Source organism: Rhynchophorus ferrugineus, unplaced genomic scaffold (genome assembly GCF_030347505.1).
Source record: "Rhynchophorus ferrugineus isolate W39M unplaced genomic scaffold, kcgeb_rfMv2 rfM4, whole genome shotgun sequence".
Lineage (NCBI taxonomy): Eukaryota > Metazoa > Arthropoda > Insecta > Coleoptera > Curculionidae > Rhynchophorus > Rhynchophorus ferrugineus.
The window spans coordinates 28,171,977-28,188,657 of NW_027472583.1; the positions used below are offsets into that span (position 1 = coordinate 28,171,977).

A 16,681-nucleotide genomic window follows, 5' to 3' on the forward strand; every position below is an offset into this window, starting at 1 on the left:
GAATGGTACATTAGGTAGCTCGTGGCAGATGATAATAAATATAGTATAAAGACAACAAAAGTTGATGGAAAATGGTGAACATTGGAATAACTATCGATTAGGTTTTGTTTGAACTATACTCGGTAAATATATATGAAATATTAAATTGCATTTTATGTAATTTACTTTTTTAGAAATATGCCTGAGAAAAGATGCATGGTAGATCAGATTACTGAACGTTATAGCCACAGAGTGTTATGTCTTCCTCCCTATCACTGCATATTTAATCCAATTGAGTTGATATGGGCTATTGCAACAAACATTCAGGTCGAGAAGGATATTCAAACCAGAACTGTCTGGATTTATGGAAAGAAGTATTGTCGAGAATAACACGTTCGGTTTGTGTGAGCTCGATCAGACACATTCAAGAAGAAATTGACAAATGGTAGAATCTTGAGCAGGTTTTTTATAGATTGGAAATAAACAGCTTAGTTATTAACTTGATGTGTTTCTGAAATTGAAGGTGTTTGAATAAAACTTAGTGAATGTTGGTTTATAATTCAATGCTGTTATCAAAAAAGATATATACAGGTAGTAACAAGACAAACTAAAGAGAAATATAGTAATATCATAATAACTTTACAAGGATACATTGCATCGAAAGATACAAGAACTAAACGTAAAACATAAATATGCTCTCTTATGTAGGTAAAATACATTACTCAGATACACAATTGTTATTTAGGTGGATTAGGCCTCCGGGACCACTAATAAAAAAACGCGCCTCGGACGCTATCTATACTAGTGTGGGAAAAAGTTGAATGTATATATAATAAAATTACTCTAACCTATAAATTATTGTGGCTGTATAATTAATTGTAGTTTTAAGTTCTTCAATAAGATATGTATTAGATGTGCTATAATGTTAAAATAAATTATAACACATAACATTTTTGTTTCAATATTTTATTTATATTAAGATTTTTTATATATCAAAACCAAAATGTACTAAAACTCAGAGTTGCTGCGGCAACATTGCGACGTTTTGACAGGCCTCCCGTGTCACTACTGTTTTGAATAGAATATATATTGTTTCGTAACGCGTACAGAACAAAGCTGTAAAAATTATGAGTTAGTAAAAATATATACTTTTAATTTAAATACCAACGTTATGGTGATAACAGAATTGTGATGAATGCTACTTTTTCTCGATAAATATTGCCGGTATAAATACAAAAAATAGCATAGTATAAATATCCTGACGCCTTATCATTGTTAAAGCTAGTTTCACGTACAAAGAGTGATCCATTGGCAATTTGTTCAGTTTCAAGTCGAACAAATTCGAAAATATCAAACATTTTTTGAAACTGATATTCGAGAACTAATAACTGAAACAAAATTTACAAAATGTTTAAGAGCTGATGAAACAACAACATGGGCATCATTTCAAAATATTCACAACTTCCTCGGTAACCAAAAAATAACCTGATTAAAAGCGCGTAATCAAAAATTTGTTGCACAATTAATACAAGGTTGGATATTAAATGTTTTTCAAAATATATTTTATATAATCACACCTTGATTTTTTTCCCACAAAACTTGGACGACACGAGTGACGAGCAAGGAAAGCGCCTACAATAATATATAGCTAAAAATCTAAAGGAAATACCAAGGATTTTGAGACAAAAACACAATGAGCGATTACTGTTGGGCCCTAATTCGTGAAACAGATTCCAAGCAGTATAAAAAATTAGGTTCAGCCTCTGTTCGTTCCTGAGTTATACCTTTTAATTCGATAAATGGCCTTTAATGGTCTACACAAGTAAAATAATGCAATAATGTAATAAGTAAAAAGCCTTTAATAAATGTATTGAATATTTTAAAAATTAAAACCATTTTTAAAAAACGTGCTGCTGAATTGTATTCAACCCCCAATTTACCTTAACATATGTTGCGCTGTTAGTTGCTAATTTTAGGAAGCTTTATTTCTGACCAACTTAGAACTAGTGTTCGATATTACGACCTGATATCTGTATTCTTCTTGCCTAAAATAGATGATTTTAATGTGAATAACATGAATGAGAAATACTCTTCCTCTTGTAATGCGACCACAAGGAGTCTGAGACAATTTTTTTGCATCTTTTTATATCTTGCATTGCGTGTAACATTTGTGCTCTTGTTGATGTCGTGAAATCAAAGAACAAATTATAATTTATCTTATAATTAACCTTTAATATGGAGCAGATAAAAATGGCAAACACCCAGCTACATGTGTTTGACATATTCGTCTTCATATGCAGTTGTTTGTCTTCTTATTGAATCAAATGAAGTAAATGTTAGTCACATCCAAGTTACAATTCCAATACAAGACATTCCAAATATACTCCGCAATTTATAATATTTCTGCAACTCACCAATTGATTATCAATTGATAGTTGTGTTAATCTTACTATATTTGTGTTATTAACAAAATAAATAATTCTATAAAAAACTATAAACTGGTATATAATATTGGAGTGGTGGTAGACATTGGCTGTACGATTTTATTATAATATATTTTATATTCGAACTTTTTTTAATAGACAAACTTTTAAAAAATACAGCTACCCTCTAATCCAATATAAACCAAATGTACACAAATCGACCCTGCAATATTGAATGAGTCCAGTGACATAGGGAAGCAGAAAAAAACTACACACCTCTCTCAATTTCTACAACTTTTCCTCATCTTTCTGAAACATGGTGATATCGTCTCGAAAGAACGAGATTGGTTTAGCAACGATTTTATTATCGATTTTATTTTCACACTATTTTTCAGCATTTCGAGACCGTGTGTCAACCAAACCATAATACATAGCTCTAAGTAAGTGCTAATTAAAAGTCTCTATAATTGTTGAGTGCGCGAGGTAACTTCTCATTCGACACGACAACTTCTGCAACATATGGCCGAACAAGGTCAAGTTATAACTTGGCATTCCCAAAGTCAACATAACATTAACTCTCGCTTCAACCAGATGTATGCGGTAGACTTATTGAAATATGGACCTTTCGGACCGTTAGTATTTAATGGTTTTCATGACGTTTAAAATTTACCGTTAATACTTAACAAAAATCCTGTTTCACTACATTTTCATCATCGATATTCACTTGTTCTAAATCCCTATACTTAAATTATTTAAACTTACTTTTCTACCATGAAATTAAAATATCGTCTTATCGTATTATGTCTTAACATCTATGTTATTCAATTTAACATGCACCGAGTTTTACTTTATAACTTCACTGAATTATATCAAATGGTTTTGTTATTAATTAATTATATTAAACATTAATGGTTAAGATAATTAATGGATGAAGACTTTATTTATGACGTTGGGTCTTGATAGTCCTTAATAACGTTATCGATAGTTTCGACCTTCAGGTCCTTATACAGATTGTCGTTATGAATATACCATGAAGTATCAATAATTCTGACCTTGCTTTAGAATCTTTGTGTAATATGTTATTTATATTGTTTTGGCTGGTTCAGAGTTGAACACCATAAACTCCCACTGGATTTAAGACTTGTTGGTAAAGTAAGAGTTTATTATATACTGACAGGGCTGAATATCTACCCAATAACCAATAACCAATTTTTTATATTTCAGCTTAAGTTCTTCGTATCTTTTCTTAGCATATGGCTTCCACCTGAATTTAGAATAATAGATCATACCAAGATATAAGGCTTTTAATGAATGGAGGTAAAACGAAATGAAACTGTGGTGTTTACATTATGTGACCGTTATTTATTAATGTAATATAAAATGTGGAAAATATAAAATAGATAAAACGGATGGCAGCGGTGTTACCTGTTGACGAGGCTTGGGCAATCGATGGTGGCACGTCTGAACTGAACGCTGGTCAGATACTGAATGATCCAAAGTACCATTCAATAATCTCCCAGATAAACGTCTCGGGGTTGGCAGCTATTCGTTATCGTATTCCAGTTAACGCTGCTGGCACCCCGCCCGTGTTTAACATCTTGGATTATATTTCTGGGTATTTTGTAGACACGATGTAATGTTATTCCACGATGTAAAATTCGACATGCCTCAAGTCGCTACAGGTTGTATTTCCATACGGATCTACTTATTGATTTATATATACTGGCTTGTGCTTGATTCTTTTGTTTGTGAAATCAATATACAATGATTTACTTTGATTCATTTTGATACACCACTTTTCTATCTAATATTCTAAGTTATTATAAATAAAAACAATTAGGTATTCATAATTAATTGTAATTTTAGTGATTATAAAGTTGATTCATATTGTCAATGCCACATCAAAACAACCAAAATAAACAGCAAAAGAGTAAACACGTTACCAATTATTTTACACAATAAAATGATTGTAAATAAACACTAGCGATTGTACGTAAACGTTCCAAACGAACAAAACAAACCGTAATTAACAACCATCGCCAGACGCACACATTATCGGCAAGGCGGAGTCGGGGAAAACGGAATTTATCAGAAAAATGTATTTTTCATGATTTTCATTCGCCCTATATAAACAGAATTCGTAAAATTCGATAAAAACCCGTGCGGCTTCGGCAAATATTTGGTTCGTAATTCTTCGTTGTGTTTGTTTTTGAAAATCCTTTTTTTATCGCGGATATATTCCCGAATCCTTCCATTATTTGTCAAAAGGTGACTGTATCAAAGCTGAGCGCCGACTCAACATCGAAAGGCAATTAAATCGGGGAAATAACGTTTTTGTTTTTATGCTTAATAAATTCACCGCTTATTTTAACGCAGAAAATCAATATACATCATAGCGAATCAATTTAAAAGAGTCAAGACAATCTGGATTGTAAACAGTCAAGAAATATGTATGTATAAGGTCGTTATGCCTGGCGTTTATTATTTAGTCACTGACGCCAAACCTCCATGACACATTACACAATTGAGCAGTCCTTATAACACATTATAATTATTAATTATTTTGCAAAACTAAAAGTTGACTTTTTAACAATTTATAATAAACAAACAACACGACACATCAAACAAATGGCAAACTATCCGAGAACACTAACGCTCTCAATGAAGATCTGAAGAAACACCCGAAAGAGTCAATTTCTGCTATGTGCAAGAACTCAGATTTCACAGACTTATAGTTAGCTCATTTTGCATCGGGATCATTGGCGGATTTACCAGCAGGTTGCAGCCTAAAGCGGTAAATTTTAGTGAAAGGCAGATTTGAGCCTAAAATAGTTATTGTAATTATTTATTTAATAATAAATTATTACCTTAAATAATTATACTCATGGAGAAACCAAGTTCTGAAAGTTACAATAGCAAGTAGTCAATGCGACAGGAGGGTCTCCCTACTGTTACCATAGTCGCGGGCTCGAATCTTGTTGCGGCATGGTCGTAAATTTTGTGATTGTTTGTAAATATGATTTCCCTTAAGGTAAAAGTATCAAATCCTACAAGGAAAATAATCCCAGTTATGCCAGTAATCAGGCTGGATAAGACCAGATAAAAGGTCAATTGAAAAGTCCCCGGCCTGACACATAGATGGCGCTACTGGAATTAAGTCCATATGTTTTTTAAAAGAAGCTTGTATAAATTTGACAGCTGTTCATTAGTTTGTAATTTATAGCATTTTGAGTGAAGCAACTTTTGTTATTGTGAAAAAAATTGATAAAAAGGAGTTTCGAGTATTGATAAAATATTGCTTTTTGAAGGGAAAAAATGCTGTTGAAACAAAAACTTGGCTTGATACCGAGTTTTTGGACAGTACCCCAGAAAAATCAACCATCTAGGATTGTATGCTAAGTTTAGACGTGGTGAAATGAACACCGAAGACGGTGAACGCAGTGGACACCCAAAAGAGGTTGTTACCGACGAAAACATTTAAAAAATCCACAAAATGATTTTAAATTACCGTAAATTGAAATTGAATGAAATGAACACGAATATTTGAGTATGAGAAAGCTATGTGCAAAGTGGGTGCCGCGCGAGCTCATTTTTGACCAAAAACAACGACGAGTTGATGATTCGGAGCAATGTTTGAAGATAGAAGATGAAGCGTAATAAACACGAGTTTTTGTGTCGATATGTGACAATGGATGAAACATGGCCCCATCATTTCATTTTGAAGTCCAATCGATGGTCATCCTAATGGACTGCACACGATAAACCCGCTCCAAAGCATGGGAAAACGCAACAGTCGGCTCTCAAGGTTATGGCATCTGTATTTTCGAATGCGCATGGAATAATTTTCATTGACTACCTTGAAAAAGAGCGAACCATCAACAGCGACTGTTACATAGCATTACTGGACCGTTTGAAGGACGAAATCGTCGAAAAACGGCTGCATTTTGAAGAAAAAGAAAGTGCTGCTTCACCAAGACAATGCACCGTGTCAGTGAAAATGATGGCAAAAATCTACCAATTTTCACAGCGACTATTTCTTGTTCTCAGATCTCAAAAGAATGCTCGCTGGAAAGAAGTTTTCGTCTAATGAAGAGGTGATCGCCGAAACTGAGGCCTATTTTGAAGCAAAGGAAAGATCGTACTACAAAAATAGTATCGAAAAGTTGGAGGGTCGCTATAATCAGTGTATCACCGTTGAAGGGAATTATGTTGAATAAAAAAAAACTAATTTTGCCAAAAAAATGTGTTTTACTATGGTAGGCCGGGGATTTTTTAATTGACTTGTTATATGATGAAACCTGGAGAAACAGTTACAAAATACTAAACGCCATCGACCAAAATGATCAGTTTGAACGGTTCATCGATCCAGAAATATTCATATTACATTGAAAGACTTGATAAGGTGATGAAAGTCTATGGTCTCAGTTATTATTATTTATTTTATTCTCTCTCGATCTGACTTCATCCGACTACCATCAATAGCGCGTGCCCCGCTTTAGCAAAACTATTTTATTGTGATGCTAAGAAGTTTTGATTTGTAGGAACAACGGTACTGCTGTGTTGAATCAATCATATTTCCATCACTTCTTAGTTCATTCATTAGAGTTGATTATTATTATTTTTATTAATATTTCAATTTTTTTGATTGTATTATTGTAATTTGATATATATTAAAGTTCAATATACTAACAATAATTATATTATAGCCCAATTGGCATATAATCTATAATCATGTATTTTTATATACTATACCAACCACTTAACGTAGGTATCAAACCTTGAACCTCGACCAGTAGTTACCCTCGATTAACATCCTTAAGAGTATTAAAGAAAAGTAAAGTTTAGAGATATAGTTACATAAATATATAAAGTTTAGATAAAGTTTCAATATATTCATTTCAAGTAGATCTTTTAAATTGCATTACTTCTTTAGCCATGGGACCACCTTCCCTAAGCTATCTATAATCTAGATATAGATAGGCTCAAAGAGTCTAAACCCCAAAAAAATCGAATATGTAAATAAAAATGTTTGGAGTTATTAACTAAAAAAGTGAATTTAATTATTTTCGCATCTAAAACATTTCAACACTTGGATGGTCTAAACAAAGCTCGATCTCCCACGTACTACAGAGTAATAGTAGAAATTACAAGATATTTAACAAATCTATCATCATATTCTGTGGTTGACTATAATCAATAAGAAATTAATGTTTCACGCCTATTCAGGTCATGCTTTCTAGAAAATATTTTATTTATGCTACGGTTTAGTCAGGTATTGTTCTAAATATATTATGAGGAAAACAGCATATACAATAGTCCCCGAAAATATAAATCATGTTTTCATATCCATTAAAATAAAAAGACAATCCTGCATTCATCATAAACAGAAAGAATAATAGAATCCTTCAGAATGTTTATTAAATATAATTATGTTGATGTAATATATTCCCTTTCACATGTCATAAGTGGTCATTCAATTATTTATAGAAACACTATGAAAATTAAACTTAACAGCACTGATAATACCTTGTTCCGATTGGAATTTTTCCTTACTTGTTAAGAAGTCTTAATAGAGTAAATAATTAATTTTAATATAATGATAATTGCTCGTTCAAATATTCTAAGACTGATATAGGCGTCTAAATAAGTCTGATAAGGAAATAGTTCAACTATATATATAGAAGGATTGATTTGAGAGGCTTTTCCATTATATGTGATTTGACAACTTAGATAATCTGAAAGACTCTGAAGAAAAAATATATACAATAAACACTGTCTAGTTTGCTTAAAATTGAGTGAGGGAGTATAATCAATATTAATTTGAGAAAATGTCTAAGACGAATCAGAAAAAAGTGGGAGAGACCTTCAGAGATAAAAGGAACACTAATTTTCTCCGATAGCTCAATCAAGCAGCTAGGTCGTCCTCGATACTAGTATGTAGCGAAGGTGATGAATAGGTTGATAAAGTGGTGTGAACAGGTCTTTCTTTGTCGCCGTAACGATTTTATAAAGGCACAGTACTGCTTACTCGTAATTGGGCTGCACCTAAAGACACCAAGATCATAGGGTAGAATTCTGAATGGTTTTAATATTTTTGCATCTATTTAAAATTAAAAAAGCAAGCTGAATTTAAAGAGTAATAACTATTTTTTCAAGATCAAGTTTACAATCGTTTAACTTTCTTAGATATTTTTCTTAATTTATTTATTATTTCTTAATTTATTTTTATTAATTAATTGCTCTGGTTAGAGGTCATCGATAAGCCCTCTCCAGGAAAGTTAATGATCTAGGGTAAAACACATCACTCAATATAACTCAACCGATATATTTTAATATATTATTCCACACAATTTTATTCATCAAGATAATATATTTCGGTGCTGTTTAAAGCAAATTCGATTCGACGTGAATTCGATTTAGTGAACTTAAGATGTGGTGGCTATATATTAGCTTTTATACATAAATGTCCCTATCTCCATCTTTTGTATTTCCTCATCTTCACATAGAATGTTAGTAATATTATACTAATAATTCAATGAACTCCAGCAATCACCATCTCTAAAATCTGTTAATATCTTCCATGTTCTACTACTTTTATAAATTTACTCTTTATAAATTTATAAATTATATTTTATAAATTAAATTTTTATAAATTTGTTAAAAGTTACAAACCGGATTTTCAAATGCAAATACTGTATTTTTTTTGTTATTTATGTGTGTAATAAAGTAAATTTTAATATATATCATTTTCGAAAATCAAATCCTAGTATTGAATTCCATCACACTATAGTATATAGTATATAGTATATAGTATATAGTATATAGTATATAGTATATAGTATATAGTATATAGTATATAGTATATAGTATATAGTATATAGTATATAGTATATAGTATATAGTATATAGTATATAGTATATAGTATATAGAAAGTATATAGAATATAGTATATAGTATATAGTATATAGTACAGTTAATCTTCCAACTTTCCAAAAGGAAATAATTAAAAGAAGAAGAAGAAGAAAATGAACATTTCACGAAGCTTACCCAAAAATCTAAAATATACAAATACATCAAAGTGATCATGCACCTGGCTAAGTTCAAAGTATCCATCACGGAGGGAAGAAGAATTAGAGGAAGGTGGCAACTAATTAGACAATCTACAAACAAGGTCATATTTAACAATTATATTCAAAAGATTAGGCGATAGATCCAAACAGAGAGCAGAAAAAATAAACAAAATTCAAAGCTCTTTCCTAAACATCTAGCTACGATACTTTAAATGCTAAAATCGATATGGCATATATAATATACAACTGTAGGGTTACTACCTGAAATGACTACCTAATTAATATATGATAAAAAAATAATAATAGAGAATTGACAACAGACAAAGAAGAATTCAAAAATTAAGGTATAATCAAATACTATTTTCGTGAAAGCATTTCTACTACTAGATTAGATTACTATATTACAACTATCTACACTATCTCTTACCCATTTAAGATCATAGTATATCACTTTCTCAAGTTCAATTAAGTACTTTAGTTATTTCGTTACTAAGAAGTACGTTACTTATTTTCCTTCAGTCTTTGAAAAGAGAAAATTTTCCTCATACCTTCTATCCCAATTACCAGTATTTTCCTAAACGTCTGTTTGAACCTTCAAAAGAACCGACGAGCTACGATCCCCGCTTCCCCCGCCGACCTCTTCGGTTTCCGCGTGGAAATGTATAAATAATAACAAGAAAAAACGATTGGCCTGGGTAAATATTTAAATTTCCAGAGGCTGAAGCGAAAACTCCATCCAGATATATCGTCGAGGGAAGGCCATCGGAAAAGGGGTTGTTTTTCCGTCGGTGCGGGATAGAGTTTTTATCCAGCGAAACGACTGCTTGCACAATCAGACAAAGGGATAATAAGTTTTGGTGTTCGTGGACAATACAAAAACCCGACTGAATGACCAAGAAATGTCGCTTAAAAATGATGACAACCGAATGTTTTATGTCAGTTGTGCGAATGAGAAAAATTGGTGTATTTGTATCTCCTCATTTTTCTTTTCTACATATTCAATTTATATATATATATATATATATATATATATATATATATTTATATATATATATATATATATATATATATATATATATATATATATATACATATTTATATATATATATATATATATATATATATATATACATATTTATATATATATATATATATATATATATATATTTATATATATATATATATATATATATACATATTTATATATATATATATATATATATATATATATATATATATATATATTTATATATATATATATATATATATATATATATATATATATATATATATATAAATATATATATATATATATACAAATCTTAATCAAGTCAAAAAATACAAATTAATAAGATGGCATACATTTTTCAATAAATTTTAGTGTCATTCATTCTTTTTATTAGCTTATTCAAGTAAGCTATGTCCAGTGTCTTTTCAAACTTTGAACTCCATAGACATTCCATTGTTTACTTTCTTCACTTATTCAAGTCAAGAAAAGGTCTTCTTCAATTTTATCCCATTTTTTATCCATTTTTTATTTTATATAAGTTCATCCCATACTAATTCGCTAGGCGGGATATCTGAGAGTTGTCCTGGTTATTTCGTTAGTTGTAAAATTTCATCGTTCCTTTTTTACTCTATCTCCAGCCTTGTTAAAAAATAAAACGTCAGCCGAATATGTTCACTTCAGAAAGAATTGTATTTTATTAAATACTTCATTTTTTAAAAGGCCTTCTTTAAGTTTCTATCAATTTTAATCGCATGGCCGGTATTATTATTACCAAAGGATCCTAAAACAATCAAGCTACAACCAGTATGTTTAACAGTCTGCACATTGCACTCTTATGAAGCCTGACGTTAATTTTTCACTATTTCACTATGTCTATTTCTCTTATGAACACTAGTTCATCATCATCATCTCAGTTCAGCAAACAATAAACACCTCTTCATAATTTTAGTTAAAAAGTAGCCACGTCAATCACGTTTCGATAACATTACAACAAGCATATTCCTGCCTTTTTATAGGTTTGAGGGGTCCAGATTTCTTCCGGTTTTACCTCAAACTCCGACCTTTTCTATAATTTGGCGCATAGAATATTCTTCCTAATTCAAATAAATGGTAGTAGTCCACTGTTCAACAGTTGTCTTTTTGCCATTTTAGGCGCCTATAAACGTCGAAAAGCACACTCAATTGTAAACTAATAGTTTTTGAAACTTTTAACTCATATTTAAAGGATTAAACCATATTATATAATTATAACCTAAAAGCAATAACTTAAACCTCCCACTCCTAAGAAATCAAAAAAATTAACTGAGTATATAACTAATTTAATAGCACGTGCAAATGGCGATATTTTTTCAAAATAAGGAACGGTTGATAGGGGACCAGTAATTTTGTTGATTATTATATTACTATTAGAAAAATAAGGTGTTTCCATTGTTGACTTTAATTTCCGAAAAAATATTTAAAGCTAACTTAAATTTGACAACAAGCGGATAGGGCGGTTCCAGAATGATATGAGTATTAAAGGTAATGATATGATATTAGTATATAAAGTCGGGAAGAATAACATTATATCATTAAGGGCATTTTCGTAATGAAACGCTGGATGGACAGCTTCCCTTAAACGATACTTAACATTGAAGTAACATTCCTTCTAGACAAAACGGTAGTATATATAAAATGTATATACTTTTCTTCTCATATTTCTCTTTCTGTATTATTTTTTATAAAAAATATGCTTCAGCTATAATTATGTGATGAGTAAAATGTAACAAACTTTTTTTATAATAACTTTAAAAAGGTGCTTCAGAAAATCCTGTGTTGTATAAAAAAATGTATTTATATTAATAATTGCCTTGGTATTAATGAGCAAAATTTATTGTTGACGATTAATTTGTTTAATTAAATTTATTTTTCAGAAAGTTGTAACATTTATATTTAATATATTTTATTTTAAATATGTTTTATATATTTATTTAATAACAAAAATATTATATTTACTTATTATATAACATAAATAAATATAAGAAAAATATTCTGACTTAATAAGAAAGATTTGTTATTATTAATTAACTTAATTTGCCGTTATTATTCAATTTGTTTATTTTAACTAATTGATTTGTACTCTGGCCAATTTATATTAATTCTTTAAAACATATATACTTTAAAATAGTTAATGTTAAACATTAATAATCCTTTAATAATTTTGTATATAAATAGTTATAGGACTTACTCCATGATTATTCGAGATTATATAGGATCATTGATACGATATTTAAAGGAACTTTAACATTGAAAACACCCTACCTAATCAGTAATTAATATTTTATTTTACATTTTCTTCCTTTATCTACAAATATTGTGTATTTATTTAATAGCAAATATAATAAATATAAGAAAAATTACACTGAAATTAAAGAAAAATATTCCTCCAGAATAAAAATTAATTGTTGTTTGTTAATTAAATGGTTTTGTTGTTTTTATGTAATTTGTTAACTTTAACTAATTGATTTGTACTCTGGCCAATTTATATTAATTCTTTAAAACATATATACTTTAAAATAGTTAATGTTAAACATTAATAATCCTTTAATAATTTTGTATATAAATAGTTATAGGACTTACTCCATGATTATTCGAGATTATATATGATCATTGATACGATATTTAAAGGAATATTAACATTGAAAACACCCTACCTAATCAGTGATTAATATTTTATTTTACATTTTCTTCCTTTATCTACAAATATTGTGTATTTATTTAATAGCAAATATAATAAATATAAGAAAAATTGTTATTAATAAAAATTAATTGTTGTTTGTTAATTAAATGGTTTTGTTGTTTTTATGTAATTTGTTAACTTTAACTAATTGGTTTGTAATCTGGCTAATTTATATTTATTTTTGAATATATAAACAGTTGAAGTCAAATATTATTATTCCGTTAAGAAGTTTGCACAAAAATAGTTACAGAACTTACCCCATGATTATTCGGGATTGTGCATGGTCATTGATACCATTTTTAAGAGAACGTCAACATTAAAAGCGATATAATTATTTAATACCGATGATATTTTTATTTGTCTCTATCGTCACGCAAAGTCACCAGAAAGCCCTACGCGAGACGTCGGCTTCTACTGTCCAGATTTCGACGCAAACTGGCACACTTGTTGGAAAATCGCGCCCGAAAAGTTTCCTCCGACTTTCAGCCTCCATGGCGCATGTGCCTCCCCTATTCCCGACAATATTTTACGCAAAAATCCACCCCCAGTTATTCGATCATATTATAACAACAGAAGATATTTTATCAAAATTGAGGTATCGATCAGACAAGATAAAAATAATACTTAAATGTATTTAAAGACTGGATGACGTAGTGAACTTCATATTAGCTATTCCTATCTTGAAAAATGTTTCCGACATTAAATATGTCGTAGTCATCGGTGAGTATTTTGTCAGGTCTGATGACGATATTATAGCTGAGGATGGCATCTGATCCAGTACTATTTTGAACATTTTCTTTAATTCGTTGTTCTAATTAAGACTCCCAAATATCCATATAAACAAATTTGTAAGAATATATGATCTGCATCTGATAAAATTGTTTGATTTATTGTTGACTGTCTTGATTTTTTAATTTTAGTTCAAATTCAAATTTGATTGCTAATATTCATGATATGATACCTTTAAAGTGAATATGAAATTGTCCTACTCACTATGCATTGCAGCAAACGACGTCATTTGAAGGCAATTGTTGAAACACATGGACTGAAAAGTCGCGGGCCTAACACATAAATCACGCTAGTCTTATTGCGTTCACCACTTTTTCAATCAGTATTGTTCTTCAAAAGAAAGCTCTTAAAATTTCATGATATTCTACTCATAAGTTCGTGTATTATAATTCGCCAAGAACAGTGACACTCTTTTGTTATTGAGTTGTGTGAAAAAGTGTTATAAGGACTCCGTTCCATCAGAAACAACAATAAAACTTTAGTTTGATGACTTCAAACATGATCTAGAGACACCGATGATGCAGAACCCAGTGGACGCTCGAATGAGGTGGTAACACCCGAAAACATCCATAAAATCGTTTTGAGTGATCAAAAAGTGAAATTGCGTGAGTTAGCTAGCATCGTAAAGATATCAAAATAACGTGTTGGTTTTACATTGTATGAGCATGAGCTCTGTTCAAAGTGGGTGCCGCGTTTGCTCACTGTTGGCCAAAAACAAGAAAGTGTTGCTGATTCTGAGCATCGTTTGGCTATGTTTAAACACAATAAACTAGACTTTTTGTGTCGATATGTAACAATGGATGAAAGATGGATCAATCACTTCACTCCGGAATCAAAGCGATTGTTATCTAAGTGGACAGCAACTGGTCAGAGGTCTATTTTGAGGCAAAAAATAAATCGTTCTACAAAAGCAGTATTGAAATGTTAGAGCGGCACTGGAATAATTGTGTGGCTCTTAATCGAGATTGCGTTGATGAATAAAGCCAATTTTGAACAAAAAAGAACCGCGTTTTCTTTGTTACGCTCGGGACTTTTCAGACAATATGTTATTTTTGTCGAGAATGTTGGTGAAAAACTGATTACAATTATTTCCTATCCCAGAAATTCTCATAGCAAGTATAATGAATCTGATGATGGGACCGATTGTGGTTGTTCTACTTCTTCGTCAGCACAATTTGTATTAAATACATTACTATATTAACAAATTAGAGTAATTTCTCCAATTATATCCATTTCCGGATCATAGCAGAATACTGCTCGTTCCTGAATCACAGTAGCACTGTGAAATCGCTTTTTATTTAATATTTATTATTTTATTTTGACCTATGTCGGTGGTCGTGTTCTCCTTGAGATTATCACTACATAGTATAAAACAAAGTCGCCTTTTCTGTCCCTATATCCCTATGTGCGCTTAAATCTTTAAAAGTACGCAACGGGTTTTGATGCGGTTTTTATCAATAGATAGAGTGATTCAAGAGGAAGGTTTATGTGTATAATACATGCATAATATACTAAGGCAACATTGCTAATTTTAGAGGTTTCTAACGTGATGTCGTAAATTAACCTATTTTTTTAGGCTTATTTAGCAATTAGCAAAAACGCTGCCTAACCCTACGAGTTAGATCAAATTAATGTACTACAGTATTGTACACCATAAAAAGGTCTACAAAAAAGTCCGCGATGGTATATGTTTATCTTTTAGGGATAACCCACATTAACCATTTTTATTGTTTACTTTTTACGTGAGAAAATGGCTTATTTACGAAGCTATTTTAAGCAATACGGCATTAATCCTTATCGAATTAAGTACCTTAAATACAGTGTGCAATTAATATAGATCAATATGGTTCCTTACAGCATGTAAATTAAACAAATATTTTCGGAGATATTACAAATTTAAAATTTGCGTTTAAAAATGTGTAATGTAATAAAAATTGTATGAATTTAGATATTCCAAAGATAGCAGGAAATCTTCATAGTAAGTATAGGGGAAGAGGAATTGTTTTACTCCAAATTTAATGCGTGCAGGCCAAGGGCAGTAATGAATGAACCAAAAATACTGGATCGATTTTAATCATGTTTTCATTGAGTGACATAGGCATATATATTTTATGCCCGTGCAAAGTCGGAGCGGGCCGCTATGTTTTTATATACAACGTTCATATTTTTTCTGTAGTGTATTTAATTTAGTATCAGCATTGCACCCGTGCGAAGCCGGGGCGGGTCGCTAGTTAATAATATAAGTAAAGAAAGTTCTCCCATACTAAATTTGTTGCAAAATAACTCTAAACGTAAAATATATTTCCAAAGTATGATTCAGCATAACTGCATGTTTTAACTTTATTCTTGGTAAATGTTGACTCGACCGTAATAAGAATTCGATTCAATATAACCGTTAGCACATAATTAAATCATATTTGACATATTTGTCAATATTTTTCAATTGATTTTCATATTATAGAATCGATTTACCTATCAAAAAATTATATGTTATACAAATGTAGGTTTGATAATAACAGTGGCCGGTAGTTTTAATCATTCATTTACTCATCAATTAAATGTAATCAGCATTTAACATTTTTGGTCAGAAAATAAATGTTGGAGGTTGTGTCTAACTGCATCGTATTTTTAAAATATGCTTATTAAAATAACACCAATTTTGCACCAAGGCATTAATTTATTTAATGAAAT

The 16,681-nt window shown here is 30.4% G+C and overlaps 1 long non-coding RNA gene across 1 annotated transcript in view; it reads right to left on the reverse strand.

The window, feature by feature from the left end:
• LOC143194775 (uncharacterized) overlaps positions 1-13,602 on the reverse strand; it is a 427,558-nt gene extending 413,956 nt beyond the window's left edge. Inside the window, exon 1 of the long non-coding RNA XR_013005379.1 lies at positions 13,459-13,602. This is a non-coding gene — a long non-coding RNA (uncharacterized LOC143194775). The remainder of the gene's footprint in view (positions 1-13,458) is intronic.
• Positions 13,603-16,681: the final 3,079 nt, after the last annotated feature.